Consider the following 13,339-nt stretch of genomic DNA (forward strand, 5'->3'; position numbering starts at 1 on the left):
ATAATATCTCTCTCTCTCTCTCTCTCTCTCTCTCTCTCTCTCTCTCTCATTTCTGTTTCTCTGCCTCTCAAATTTAAAAACAAACAGCGATCTGATATTATATGATGTTTCTCTTTGTGATTTTATTTTTCTTTTCCCTGGTAAATGACAAGGTTGATGTCTCACATGTTCGTTGCACGTTTGGAAAACCTCTTCCGTGGTGTGCCTGCTGAAATCTTTTGCCCACCTGGCTATTAGCTACAAAGGAGCTTAAAGATATTTACTTGGCAGCTAACCTTTAAGAAGTAAAACATTCTCCCCTCAACAGCAGTGTCTGCCTTCTGCTGGCGATGTTGGGAGAGCTGACAAGTGGACAGCCACGCGGGCTGGAGGTGGTTACAGCTGCACCTCTGGATGGCTCACTTTGTCCTCCGTGCCACCTGTGCCCACTGCCAGGTTGGCTTCGTTTGTGAGACAGCCGGGCCCTGCTGACACCTGAGTTTGGGACATGTCAGGGCAGCCACGCCTTTCTGAGCCTTCCTCTGCCAGCTGGGCTCTCGGAGAACCTAGAAAAGTCATGAAGAAATGCGGGCACACATTTCCCCAAGTGCCGCATTCCTCATGTCCTGCATGGGCAATGGTTTTTCTTCAGCAGGTCCTGGACCCACTCCACATAGCATACTCTTCCCTCAGCCACTCAAAACTCTCTCCATCCCAGGGGTCTTGCACACCCCTGACTGCACCTGGCTGTACAGTCCAGGTGTGACTGGTGAACATTTCTTCAACTTAAATAAAAGTCTCGGGGCTGGTGCTGTGGTGGAGTGGGTAAAGCCACCACCTGCACTGCCGACATCACATACAAGCACTGGTTCGAGTCCCAGCTGCTACACCTCCGATCCAGCTTTCTGCTATGGCCTGGGAAAGCAGTAGAAGATGGCCCAAGTCCTTGGGCCATTGCACCCACGTGGGACACCTGGAGGAAGCTCCTGGCTCCTGGCTTCGGATTGGCACAGCTCCGGCCATTGTGGCCAATTGGGGAGTGAGCCAGCAGATGGAAGACCTCTCTCTCTCTCTCTCTCTCTCTGCCTCTCCTTCTCTCTCTGTCTAACTCTGACTTCCAAATAAACAAATAAATCTTTTAAAAAATCAAATAAAAGTCTTGATGGCAATATTGGCAGCTCATAGCAACACTTAAAAGTTGGGTCATATTCCCACTAATAACATGGTCTAAATAAAACATTCACTACAACTTCATAACCTTTTCATCACAAAGAAATAAATCAACGTTTTTGGGTGGTGGCTATGCTAATCACCTTGATTTTTTTTTAAAGACTTATTTCTTTGAAACTCAGAATTACACAGAGAGAGAAGGAGAGGCAGAGAGAGAGAGTTTTCCAACTGCTGGTTCACTCCCCAGATGGCTGCAACAGCCGGAGTTGCGCTGACCTGAAACTAGGAGCGAGGAGCTTGTTCCGGGTCTCCGACATGGGAAATCACCCTGATCTGATCATTACACATTGCCACAGCTTGAGGCTTGCGCATGATTCAGCTCCTGACTCATGCTGATGTTTAAACCCCAAAGTCTTATGTTAATGTGCTAACAGGGTGGAAACTTACTCCAATTACTGTGTTTGGCAGGTGAGACTAGTGGCAGGTTCTTGGGTCACCGGGGCTTTGCTAAGAAGATAGCTTTCTCCAGAGGCTTGGTTATAAAGCCTGAGTGGAGGAGGCCCAAAATGGGCAGTGGGTTAAGCCTCTGCCTGCAGCGCCGGTATCCCATACGGGTGCAGGTTCCAGTCCCAGCTGCTCCACTTCCCATCCAGCTCCCTGCTAATGCACCTGGGAAAGACAGCAGAGGATGGCCCAAGTGTTTGGGCCCCTGCACCCATGTGGGAGACTCAGAAGGAGCTCCTGGCTTTGTTGTGGCTATTTTGGGAGTGAACCAGTGGATGGCAGAGAGTTCTCTTCCATCTCTCTCTATATATAACTCTGCCTTTCAAATAATTTTTTATTTATTTATTTTTATTTTTTTTAACAGGCAGAGTGGACAGTGAGAGAGAGAGACAGAGAGAAAGGTCTTCCTTTGCCGTTGGTTCACCCTCCAATGGCCGCCGTGGCTGGCGCGCTGCTGCCAGCGCAGCGCGCTAATCCGATGGCAGGAGCCAGGTACTTCTCCTGGTCTCCCATGGGGTGCAGGGCCCAAGCACCTGAGCCATCCTCCACTGCACTCCCTGGCCACAGCAGAGAGCTGGCCTGGAAGAGGGGCAACCGGGACAGAATCCGGTGCCCCGACCGGGACTAGAACCCTGTGTGCAGGCGCCGCTAGGCGGAGGATTAGCCTAGTGAGCCGCGGCGCCGGCCTCAAATAATTTTTTAAAGATTTATTTATTTTACTTGAAAGTCACAGTTATACAGAGAGAGGAGAAGCGGGTGGGGGTCTTCCCCAGTTGGTCACAATGGCCAGAACAGTGCCGATCCAAAGCCAGGAGCCAGGAGTTTCCTCCAGGTCTCTCACATGGGTGCAGGGGCCCAAGGACTTGGGACATCCTTCCACTGCTTTCCCAGGCTGTAGCTGAGAACTAGATCGGAGTGCAGCATCCAGGACTTGGACTGGCTCTGGCCCCTCAAATAAATTTTAAAAATCTAAACAACTGGGGCTGGCGCTATGGCATAGCAGGTAAAGGTGCCGCCTGCTGTGCTGGCATCCCATATGGGTGCTGGTTGGAGTCCCAGTTGCTCCACTTCCAATCCAGCTCCCTGCTATGGCCTGGGAAAACAGTGGAAGTTGTCCCAAGTGCTTGGGCCTCTGCACCGATGTGGGAGACCCAGAAGAAGCTCCTGGTTCCTGGCTTCAGATAGCACAACTCTGGCCGTTGTGGCCATCTGGGGAGTGAACCAGCAGATGGAAGACCTCTCTCTCTCTCTCTCTCTCTCTCTGCCTCTCCTTCTCTCTGTGTGTAACTCTGACTTTTAAGTAAAAAAATAAATCTTTAAAAAACATCTAAACAACTAAAAATTGAAAACATACAGGCTGGTGCTGTGCATAGCAGGTAAAGCCACTGCCTGCAGTGCTGGCATCACACATGGGTACTGGTTGGAGTCCTGGCAGCTGTACTTTTGATCCAGCTTTCTTGATCCAGCTCTCTGCTATGGCCTGGGAAAGCAGTGGAGGATGACCCAAGTCCTTGGGCCCCTGCACCCACATGGGAGACCAGGAAGAAGCTCCTGGCTCCTGGCTTCAGATCGGCGCAGCTCCAGCCATTGTGGCCATTTGGGGAGTGAACCAACAGATGGAAGATCTCTCTCTCTCTCTCTCTCTCTCTCTCTCTGTCTCTGCCCCTCTGAAATTCTTCCTTTCAAATAAAATAAATTAATTTGGAAAGGATTGTGATGTTTTCTGGTAAATGAACCCGGTTGGGAGGACTCTGACATGTTTAAGGGTGTTTGATGTATTTCCCAGGAGTGAGTTTTCTGAGCTGTTTGGAGATGTGTACCCCAGGCTGTTGGATCTCTGCTACTTTTGGCATTCCCAGGCCATTAGCAGGGAACTAGCCAGGACTCAAGGTGGCAGCTTAACCAGGTGTGCCACAATCGCCAACCCCCTGTTTATGTTCTTAAAAATTAAAGCGGGGGGGGGGGGCGTGATGCTATCACATAATGGATAAATCCGCTGTATATAGTGCCAGCATCCCATCTGGGCACTGATTTGAGTCCTGGCTGTTCCATTTCTGATCCAGCTCTCTGCTATGCTCCAGCCATTGTGGCAATTCGGGGAGTGAACCAGCAGATGGAAGATCTCTCTCTCTCTCTCTCTCTCTTTCAAATAAATACAAAATCTAAAAAAATTAAAAAGGCTGAGTGGGGCCTATTCTCTCTGCTTCCTGGCTTTCCATATGATGCTGCCACTGCCATCCTTATCAGAGGCCAAATCTTTGTGGCTGAATCTTGCACTTGAGCCTCCAAAACGGAGCTAACTAAACCTTCTTTCTCTATAAGTCAGCTAGCTCTAGTATTTTATTATAATGATGGAAAGCTACTACACATACTGCATGTGTGCAATAAAATATCACACTGTACCTTATAAATATGTACAGTTATGATGTGACAATTAAAAAGATTATAAATCTGTTCCCTCCCAAAATTTAATAATCTTGAGTTAATGGGGAGAGCCAGGAAGGGTTTTTTTTATTTTTCTTTTCTTAAATCTATCTGTAAAATTAACATTGGCAAGTTTTGAAACATTTTTAAGATTTATTTATTTATTTGAAAGGCAGAATGACAGAGAGTGAAAGACAGAGAAAAATCTTCCATCTGCTGGTTTACTCCCCAAATGGTTGCAACAGCTAGGGCTGGGCCAGGGTTAAACCAGGAACCTGAAACTCCACCTGGGTCTCCCATGAGGATGGCAGGAACCCTTCCCAGGCACATTAGCAGGGAGCTGGATCAGAAGCGGAGCAGCTGGGACTCGAACTGGCACTCTGAGGTGAGATGCAGGCCTTGCAAGTGACAGCTCAAACCCCTGCGCTACAAAACCAGCTCTGGCAACTTTGAAGCCCGGGACTTTGATCCTTTTCATGGCTTACGATAGGATGAGGCCGTCTCAGAGATCAGGGCCAAACTCAATTGTGATTCTTAGAGAAGAAAGCTGCAATGTGCTGGACTATGTCCTAGACAGGGAGGAGTTCTCGGCCTCCTTCCCATGCTTCTGTGCGGCATTCAGGGCTGAGGGCTGGAGATCCACGTGCTGACTCTGTGGCTTTGACAAAGCCACATCTCTCTCATGGGCCTCGGTTCTTCCTTCCGTCCAACAGGGAGTTATAAGCACCATTTTGACTTGTCACAGGGTCATAGTTTGGCCAGGAAGGTACAAAAGAGTGAAAATGCACTGTCTTTGGCGGAATTAAAACAGCTGTCTGAGGATGTAACACATTTTAAAATTATCACACTTTAGTGGTTTCCTTGGGGCACAGCCAGTGTCTTCCTTTGTGGGGGCCGCCACGGCAGAGGGAGCACCACAAACCGGATTAAACGACAGAAGTCATTTCCTCACAGTTCTAGAGTCTGGAGGTCAAGTTCAAGGTGTTGGCAGAGTTGATTTGCAGATGACCGTCTTCTCCCTGGGTCCTACTTGATCTTTCCTCCCTGTGCTCAATGTCCTCTCCTTACAAGGACACCAGACACCGGATTAGAGCCCACCCTATTGTTAGGCAGGAAGTTAGGTATGAGCCTATGTGTGTGTGACAAAGGCCTGCGGAGAAGACTTCTACGTCCAGCATATGCATCCACATCTCAAAGTTATCCCGATAATGCTTCAGGGGCAGCCCAGTGTTCCCATCCTGCCCTGCCCCCTTCTACCTGATAACCTGCCAGGCGGAGATCCCCGCCCCTTCTGCCTGACAAATCTTCCACAATCTCCCAGATGCAGCCCAGTATCTGCATTTCAAACACCCTGCTCGGGATCCCCATTCTCTAGGGGGTCCTGCTCACCCTTCCTCTGAACCCAGGATGGCGCCAGCTAGGCTTCCTCCTGTCTGATGCCTTCAGGGGAAAACTCAGATAGGAGCTTCTTAGTATTTACAGCCATAAAATCCTTTGTTTCAGGAGAAATGTGTGAAGACAGAGACCCATCTCCTTAAACACCCCCCCCCCCCCCCCCCCCCGCCTCAACCGGACTGGGCGCTCAGCCCTCTGCCTCTCTGCTGAGCCGCCCGCCTGGTCTGGCCAGGTGTAATCTCTGCACTCTCTCTCAGGTCCTGTCTGGAGAGGTGCCCATCCGTTCTTATGGATGTCCCTTCCCTAATAAACTTTGCTACTTCTACTTTCCACTACTCTGTCTCACGCCTGAACTCTTTCTTGCGCGAAGACAAGAACCCTGCCATTTCTCCGGTAACACTATCAGCCTCATTTTAAAGTCCCAATCTCAGGGCCCACACTGTGGCACAGCAGATAAAGCCCCTCTGCCTGCAGTGCCGACATCCCATATGGGTGCCGGTTCGAGTCCCAGCTGCTCCACTTCTGATCCAGCTCCCTGCTAATGTACCAGGGAGTGGATATCAAGGGATGCCTGTAGTTAAAAAGGAAATAACGCATAAATAATAAAATAATTATAAATAAATAATAAAATAAATAAACACATTTACTTAAATAAATAATAAAATAAATAAATACATAAGGAAAAGAGGAGAGGGGAGAAGGGAGAGAGAGGTACCAGGAGAAGGGTCATCCACCTCAGCTGGAAGCTTTCTTGCAGGGAAGGTATGCAAAGCCAAGATGCCAAGACCAGGAGAGGGAGGTTAGCTCTGAGCGCCCCCTACAGGTGGCATTGCAGTGGTGGATGAAAGCAGGTTGCAAGGCCACCAGGATGATCCACTCTTTCTCAGGGCCTCCAAGGCAGGCAGGGGCAGGGGCAGGGGCAGGGGCAGGGGCTCTAAACAGCGGCAAGGTCAAGGTCCTGAAGGCAGACGCAGCTCCCCGCGTAAAGCGGGAGCTCTCCTGGTCTTTCCCTGGCAGCTCCAGACTCCCACGCGCCCACAGCGTCACCTTCCTCCAAGGGCCTGCCACGCTCACAGGCATTTAGACTTCACCCTCTTTTCTGCCCTCCTCGACCTTCTCCTCAGCCTCAGGGCTGTGAAGTCCAGCAGGCATGGTGGGGTCCAGCACCTTCCCCCTTCCCCAGCGCTGCTGCCAGTGAAAGTGAAACTCAGACAGGGTCAGGGTCAAGGTCACTCCGAGTGACAGCGGCAGAGCTGAGGATGGAAGCCAGCACTCTTTTTGTTTTTACATTTATTCATTTTGGAGGCAGAGTGACAGAGAGGGGGAGACAGAGCTCTTCCATCTGCTGGTTCACTCCCCAAATGGCCACCACGGCCTAGGAGAGCTGGGCAGAATCATAGCAGCTGGGAATTGAACTAGCACTTCGATGTGGGATGCCAGTGTCGCAGGCAGCAGTTTAACCTGCTGTGCCATACTGCTGGCCCTGGAAACTGGCACCCTCGATGGGACAAACGATTCCCTTGTACACAGACACAGAGTAAGCTCTTCAAGGACAACCTTGGTCCTACCGGGCGGAGAGACAGCCACCCCTGATGGGCGTGGTGGGAAACAGGACCCACGGGGCCTCCAGACTGTTCCTATCAGGCACTCAGTGGGTAGACCCCACAGCCCAGCCTCTAAGTCCAGGTCAAAGCCACAGGGAGATCTGGGTCCTCTGAGACACTTAACTCAGCTTCTCTTGGTGCAGAAACCAGGGTCCAGAGAAGGCAAGGCGCAGATCTGCACCGGGCCAGCCTTGTGGTGCGACAGGTTCAGCTGCTGCCTGCGGTACCGGTGACTTTGAGTAGTGGCTGATCACTCTTGTTTTTTTTTTTTTTTTTTTTTAAGATTTATTTATTTATTTGAAAGGTAGAATTACAGAGAGGCAGAGGCAGAGAGAGAGAGAGAGAGAGTGTGTCAGAGAGACAGAGAGAGAGAGAGAGGTCTTCCATCCACTGGTTTACTCCCCCAGATGGCTGCAATGGCCGGAGCTGTGCCAATCCCAAGCCAGGAGCTTCTTCTGAGTCTCCCATGTGAGTGCAGGGGCCCAAGGACTTGGGCCATCTTCTACTGCTTTCCCAGGCTGTAGCAGAGAACTGGATCAGAATCGGTGCCTATATGGGATGCTGGCACTGCAGGCAGTGGCCTTACCGGATACGCCACAGCGCCTGCCCCTCCACTCTTCTTAAAAAGCCACCCTGATGACCTTGTCTAATTCTAATCACCTCCAACAAGTCCTGCCTCTGAACACCCCCTTCAATACCTCAAATTGGGGATTGGATTTCAACATGGGCATACTCACTGAAGCCAAACCGGGGCACCTGCAAGGCCACTGACTTCACACACTAATAACGAATTTGTAATTGTTTTTAAGGATTTATTTGAAAGACAGAGGTACAGAGAGAGAAGGCAAGACACAGAGAGAGAAGGAGATCTTCCATCTGCTGCTTCACTCCCTAAATGGCCACAACGGCCGGAGCTGGGCCGATCTGCAGCCAGGAGTCAGGAGCTTCATCCGGGTCGCACATGGGTGGGTGGCAAGGGTCCAAGCACATGTGGCATCCTCCTTTGCTTTCCCAGGTGCATTAGCAGGGAGCTGGATTGGAAGTGGAGCAGTTGGGACTCGAACCACCACTTACATAGGATGCCAGTGTCGCAGGCAGTGGCTTAACCCTCGGCAGCACAACACTGGCCCCACTATTAATGGTCTTTTCCTTGCTGTGCGTGTCCCTGGAGGACAGGTGGATGTCCATGTGGTAGCTGTGGGCTTCAGGCTCCATGGGACACTGGAGCTTCACCTTGTGCTAGGGCTCACAGCCTCCAACGTGGACAGAGAACCCAGAAAGTACCACGGTTTATTGAGGACACACGACATCTGAGCTCAAGTTCATTCCCCAGGGCTGGTCACACACCTTCCCTCAAGGCCAGGGATGGTGGAAAGTAGAATTTCTAACTGGGCAGCTGCTTTGCAACAGCTCAACATCAGGGCAGGTACCGCATGACTTTTGGGGCCACCCAGTCGTCACTGGGCTATTCGGTCAGATGAGCATTATCTCCATACTACTGAGCAGGAATCTGAGGCTCACAGCAACCATGTGGCTCGCTTAAGGTTACGAAGCAAGATGTTATGATTACAGGGGCCAGCGCTGTGGTGTAGTGGGTAAAGCCACTGCCTGAAGTGCCGGCAATCCCACATGGGTGCCGGTTCGAGTCCTGGTTGCTCCACTTCCGATCCAGCTCTCTGCTATGGCCTGGGAAAGCTGTAGAAGATGGTCCAAGTCCTTGGGCCCCTGAACCCACGTAGAAGACCCAGAAGAAGCTCCTGGCTCCTGGCTTTGGGTTGGTGCAGCTCTGGTCATCTAGGCCAATTGGGTAGTGAACCAGAGGATGGAAGACCTCTCTCTCTCTCTCTGTCTCTCCTTCTTTCTATGTAACTCTGACTTTCAAATAAATAAATAAATCTTAAAAAAAAATCTATGACTACAAACTAGGCATCCAATCTCCCAGCTCCCTGCCCTGGGCCACCTTGCCCGCCCCGCTCACTGCTTTGTATTTGAGAGTATTAGGCCTTCTCATCCACATAGTGTTTGTTTGTAAACATGTTTTTTCCACACCTATTTATTTATTTGAAAAGTAGACCAACAGAATGAGAGAGGGAGAAATAGAGTGATTTTTCCACCCACTGGTCCACTCTCCAAATGGCCGCAATAGGCAAGTCTGGGCCAGGCTGAAGCCAGGAGCCAGGAGCTTCTTCCCGGTTTCCCACATGGGTGGCAGGGGCATCCTCCGCTGCTTTCCCAGGTGCATTAGCAGGGAGCTGGATCAGAAGGGGAGCAGCCGGGACTCGAACTGGCACCCATATGGGATGCTGTGTGTAGCAAGTGGCAGCTTAACCCACTGTGTTATGACGCTGGCCCCTGCACAACTGTCTTAGGAGCTCCACTTTATTCTCAATACGCCTTGGCAGAGGAGGTGGAAAGCCAGTGATCTCCATTTTACAGATAAAGAAAATGAGTCCTGGGCTGGGGGACCTTTGTGGCAGGGGTTGCGTCACTGCTCGGGACACCCACATCTTGTGTCAGAGTGCTTCACTTTGAGTGCTGGCTCTGCTTCCAGTTCCAGCTGATGTGCCTTCTGGGAGGTGAGGATTCAACTACCTGGGACCCTGCCACTCACATGGGAGACCAGGATCGAGTTTTAGGCTTGTAGCTTTGGCCTGGCCCAGCCCTGGCCATTTGAGGAATAAACCAGTGGATGGAAGATCTCTCTCTCTCTCTCTCTCTCTCTCTCTCTCTCTCTCTCTGTCACTCTGCCTTTCAAATAAACAAAATAAATCTTTTTAAAAAAATCTGATTTGGGACATGCTCAAGCTGACTTGCCCCAAATGGTAGAGTTAGAAACATACCAGGGGACTCCAATTCAATCCCATCAAGGTGGAATGTACCAATGCCATCTCACTAGTCCAAGTGATCAATTTCAGTTCACAATTGATCATAATGAAAGCACTAAGAGTCAAAGGGAGCACATAAACAAGTCTAGTACCTGCTAACACTAACCAATAGAATAAATAAAGGGGAGAGTGATCCAACATGGGAAGCGAGATACTCAGCAGACTCATAGAATGGCGGATGTCCTAAACAGCACTCTGGCCTCAGAATCAGCCCTAAAGGCATTCTGATCTGGCTGAAAAGCCCATGAGAGTATTTCAGGCATGGAAAGCCAAGACACTCTGGCAAAGAAAAAAAAAAACCTAAATGAAAGATCTCTGTGAGTGAGATCCCAGTGGAAAGAACAGGTCTTCAAAGAAGGAGGTACCTTTCTCTGAAGGGAGGAGAGAACCTCCACTTTGACTATGACCTTGTCTAAACAAGATAAGAGTCGGAGAACTCAAGGGGCTTCCATAGCCTTGGAAACTCATGACTGGTGCATAGGGAGATTACTGATGCCATAAACAGGAGGGTCAATTTGTAAAGTCAACAACAGGAGTCACTGTGCACTTACTCCTCATGTAGGATCTCTGTCCTTAATGTGCTGTACATTGAGGCTTAATGCTATAACGAGTACTCAAACAGTATATTTCACTTTGTGTTTCTATGGGGGTGCAAACTGTTGAAATCTTTACTTAATGTATACTAAACTGATCTTCTGTTAAAAAAAAAAAAAGAAGAAATTAGCAATTCCCAACTTGACTCTCGCTGGGATTAAACATGACAATAGGTCTGATCTGATTTCATCATCATTTAAAAAATCATCTATTATTTTTCACTTTATGTTTCTGTGTGGGAGCAAACTGTTGAAATCTTTACTTAATGTATGCTAAACTGATCTTCTGTATATAAAGAGAATTGAAAATGAATCCTCATGTGAATGGAAGGGGAGAGGGAATGGGAAAGGGGAGGGTTGCGGGTGGGAGAGACGTTATGGGGGGAAGCCATTGTAATCCATAAGCTGTACTTTGGAAATTTATATTCATTAAATAAAAGTTAAAAAAAATTAAAAAAAAATCTGAAAAGGCAGAGAGGGGCACAGCAGGTTAAGCCACTGCCTGCAATGCCAGCACCTTGTGTGAGTGCCAATTTGAGTCCCAGCTCCTCCACTTCCAAGATATCTTTCTCTCTGTCACTCTGCCTTCCAAATTGATTAAAAAATAAAAATCTTTTTTAAAAAAGGCAGAGAGAGACAGAGGGAGACAGACAGGTATCACCCATCAGCCAAGGAAGTGTGGCAGTGAGCTTGTGCTCACCGAATTCACTGGACTTACCACATCTCCCAGCTCCCAGAAGTGGCTGGCTTGGTAGAACAATGGAATGGCCCTCTGGAGTCACAGACACAGCACAGGTGACAGGACCTGGCGACACAGGGGACAAGGCTCTCCAGAAGGCTGCGTATGCTCTGGGTCAGTGTCCAACGTATGGTGCTGTTTCTCCCACAGCCAGGACTCAGGGGTCCAGAAGTCAAGGGGTGGACCATGGCAGGGGCCCCACTCACCATCGCCCCCTAGATATGCTGCCAAAAGTTTGCTCCCTGCTCCTGTTTCATACTCTGCTGACCCAGAGATCTGTTCCAGAGGCAAGAGTGCTTCCCCCAAGAGGCACAACAGTGACGCCATTGAACTGGAAGGCAAGGCTGCCACTTCCCACCACGGGCTCCTCATGCTTCTGAGTCAACAGGCCGACAGGAAGTTATGGGGTTGCCGGGGGGGGGGGCGGGATTGATTCTGAATCCCAAAGGGGTAAGGAAGAATATTCTGGAATACAGGAGACCCTGTAGGGCATCGCTAAGTATTACCACCACACCCTGTGATTAAGTTCAAGGGAAACTGTAATGACTGAAAGCAGGCATAACTATGAATGGCCCAAATCCTTCAAGAATGATGGCTTAGGTCACCCAAACAGGTAAAATACCATGACTAGCAGGCCAGGGTGCTGGCTGAGGGTAAATGGAATACAGAATTTATAATAGAAGGCAGCTGTGAATACTAGTGATACCACATGATCTGTCATAGAAATGAAGGCTATAATTATCACAAGTACTTCCTCCTTATTTTGCTGTGAATATGATTGTGTGCATATTGAAAATATCTTTGCTTCCTTTCCTCTCTTATTCCCTTATCAGGTAACATGAGATATGTTCACCTTAGGGTCAGTGTTGTGGTGCAGTGGGTTAAGCCACCACCTTGTGTATCCCATATTGGAGTGCTGGTTCGAATCTCAGAGGCTCTACTTCAGATCCAGCTCCCTGCTAATGCACCTGGGAAGGCAGTGGAGGATGGCCCAAGTACTTTGGCCACTGCCACCCACATGAGAGACCAGGATGATATTCCTGGAGCCTGGTTTCAGACTGGGCTAAATCCAGCTGTTGCAGGCATTTGGAGAGTGAACCAGTAGATGGAAGATCTCCTCTCTTTGTCTCTCCCTCTCTCTGTTGTTCTGCCTTTCAAATAAATAAATAAATAAATATATTTTTAAAAATAGATGTATTGAATTTGTATAATAACATTTAAGTATTGTCAATTTTACATCACAGTATTATGGGTTACTAAGAAAAGTAAATATAGGCCGGTGCCATGGCTCAATAGGCTAATCCTCCACCTGTGGCGCCAGCACCCAGGTTCTAGTCCCGGTCGGGGCGCCGGATTCTGTCCCGGTGGCTCCTCTTCCAGGCCAGCTCTCTGCTGTGGCCCGGGAGTGCAGTGGAGGATGGCCCAAGTGCTTGGGCCCTGCACCCCATGGGAGACCAGGAGAAGCACCTGGCTCCTGGCTTCGGATCAGCGTGGTGCGCCGGCCGCATTGGCCATTGGTGGGGTGAACCAATGGAAAAGGAAGAGCTTTCTCTCTGTCTCTCTCTCTCTCTCTCTCTCACTGTCCACTCTGCCTGTCCAAAAAAAAAAAAAAAAAAAGAGTAAATATTGCTCAAGGATTGTACCTCCTCTTCTGGGGAAGGGATTAGAGCATTTTCAGTTGTACAGAGGATATCTGTATCAGGCAATGCGGAATTATGACCTTTTTAATTGTCTTCATTTGGAGATTAAGTGTAGCTTAATTAAGTTGACAAGGGTTGAAGAGTTGAGGTAGTTACTTTTTGTAACTTTTTTTAAAAATTTATTTGAAGGCAAAGTTAGAGAGGGCAAAGGTGAGGGGGAGAGAGAGGGAGAGAGAGGGAGAGAGAGGGAGAGAGAGGGAGAGAGAGGGAGAGAGAGGGAGAGAGAGGGAAAGAGAGAGAGAGAGATCTTCCATCTGCTGATTCACTCCCAAATGGCCACAAAGGCTAGGACTAGGCCAGGCTGAAGCCAGGAGCCTGGAGCTTCTTCCAGGTCTGCCACGAGCTT

At 49.3% G+C, this 13,339-nt stretch overlaps 1 long non-coding RNA gene across 3 annotated transcripts in view; it reads right to left on the reverse strand.

The window, feature by feature from the left end:
- LOC103351799 (uncharacterized) overlaps positions 1-13,339 on the reverse strand; it is a 105,117-nt gene that overhangs the window by 89,827 nt on the left and 1,951 nt on the right. Inside the window, exons 2-3 of one of the 3 annotated variants that reach the window (XR_011385568.2) lie at positions 11,273-11,359; positions 7,336-7,594 (exon numbers count right to left, since the gene is read on the reverse strand). The exons of 1 other annotated variant lie outside the window; for it this stretch is intronic. This is a non-coding gene — a long non-coding RNA (uncharacterized LOC103351799). Of the gene's footprint in view, positions 1-7,335; positions 7,595-11,272; positions 11,360-13,339 lie in introns of those variants that run through there. One more of the 3 variants, XR_016227986.1, reaches the window with a different exon arrangement.

This window comes from Oryctolagus cuniculus, chromosome X, assembly GCF_051225735.1.
Source record: "Oryctolagus cuniculus isolate XC-2025 breed Fujian yellow rabbit chromosome X, ASM5122573v1, whole genome shotgun sequence".
In the NCBI taxonomy this organism is placed as follows: Eukaryota; Metazoa; Chordata; class Mammalia; order Lagomorpha; family Leporidae; genus Oryctolagus; species Oryctolagus cuniculus.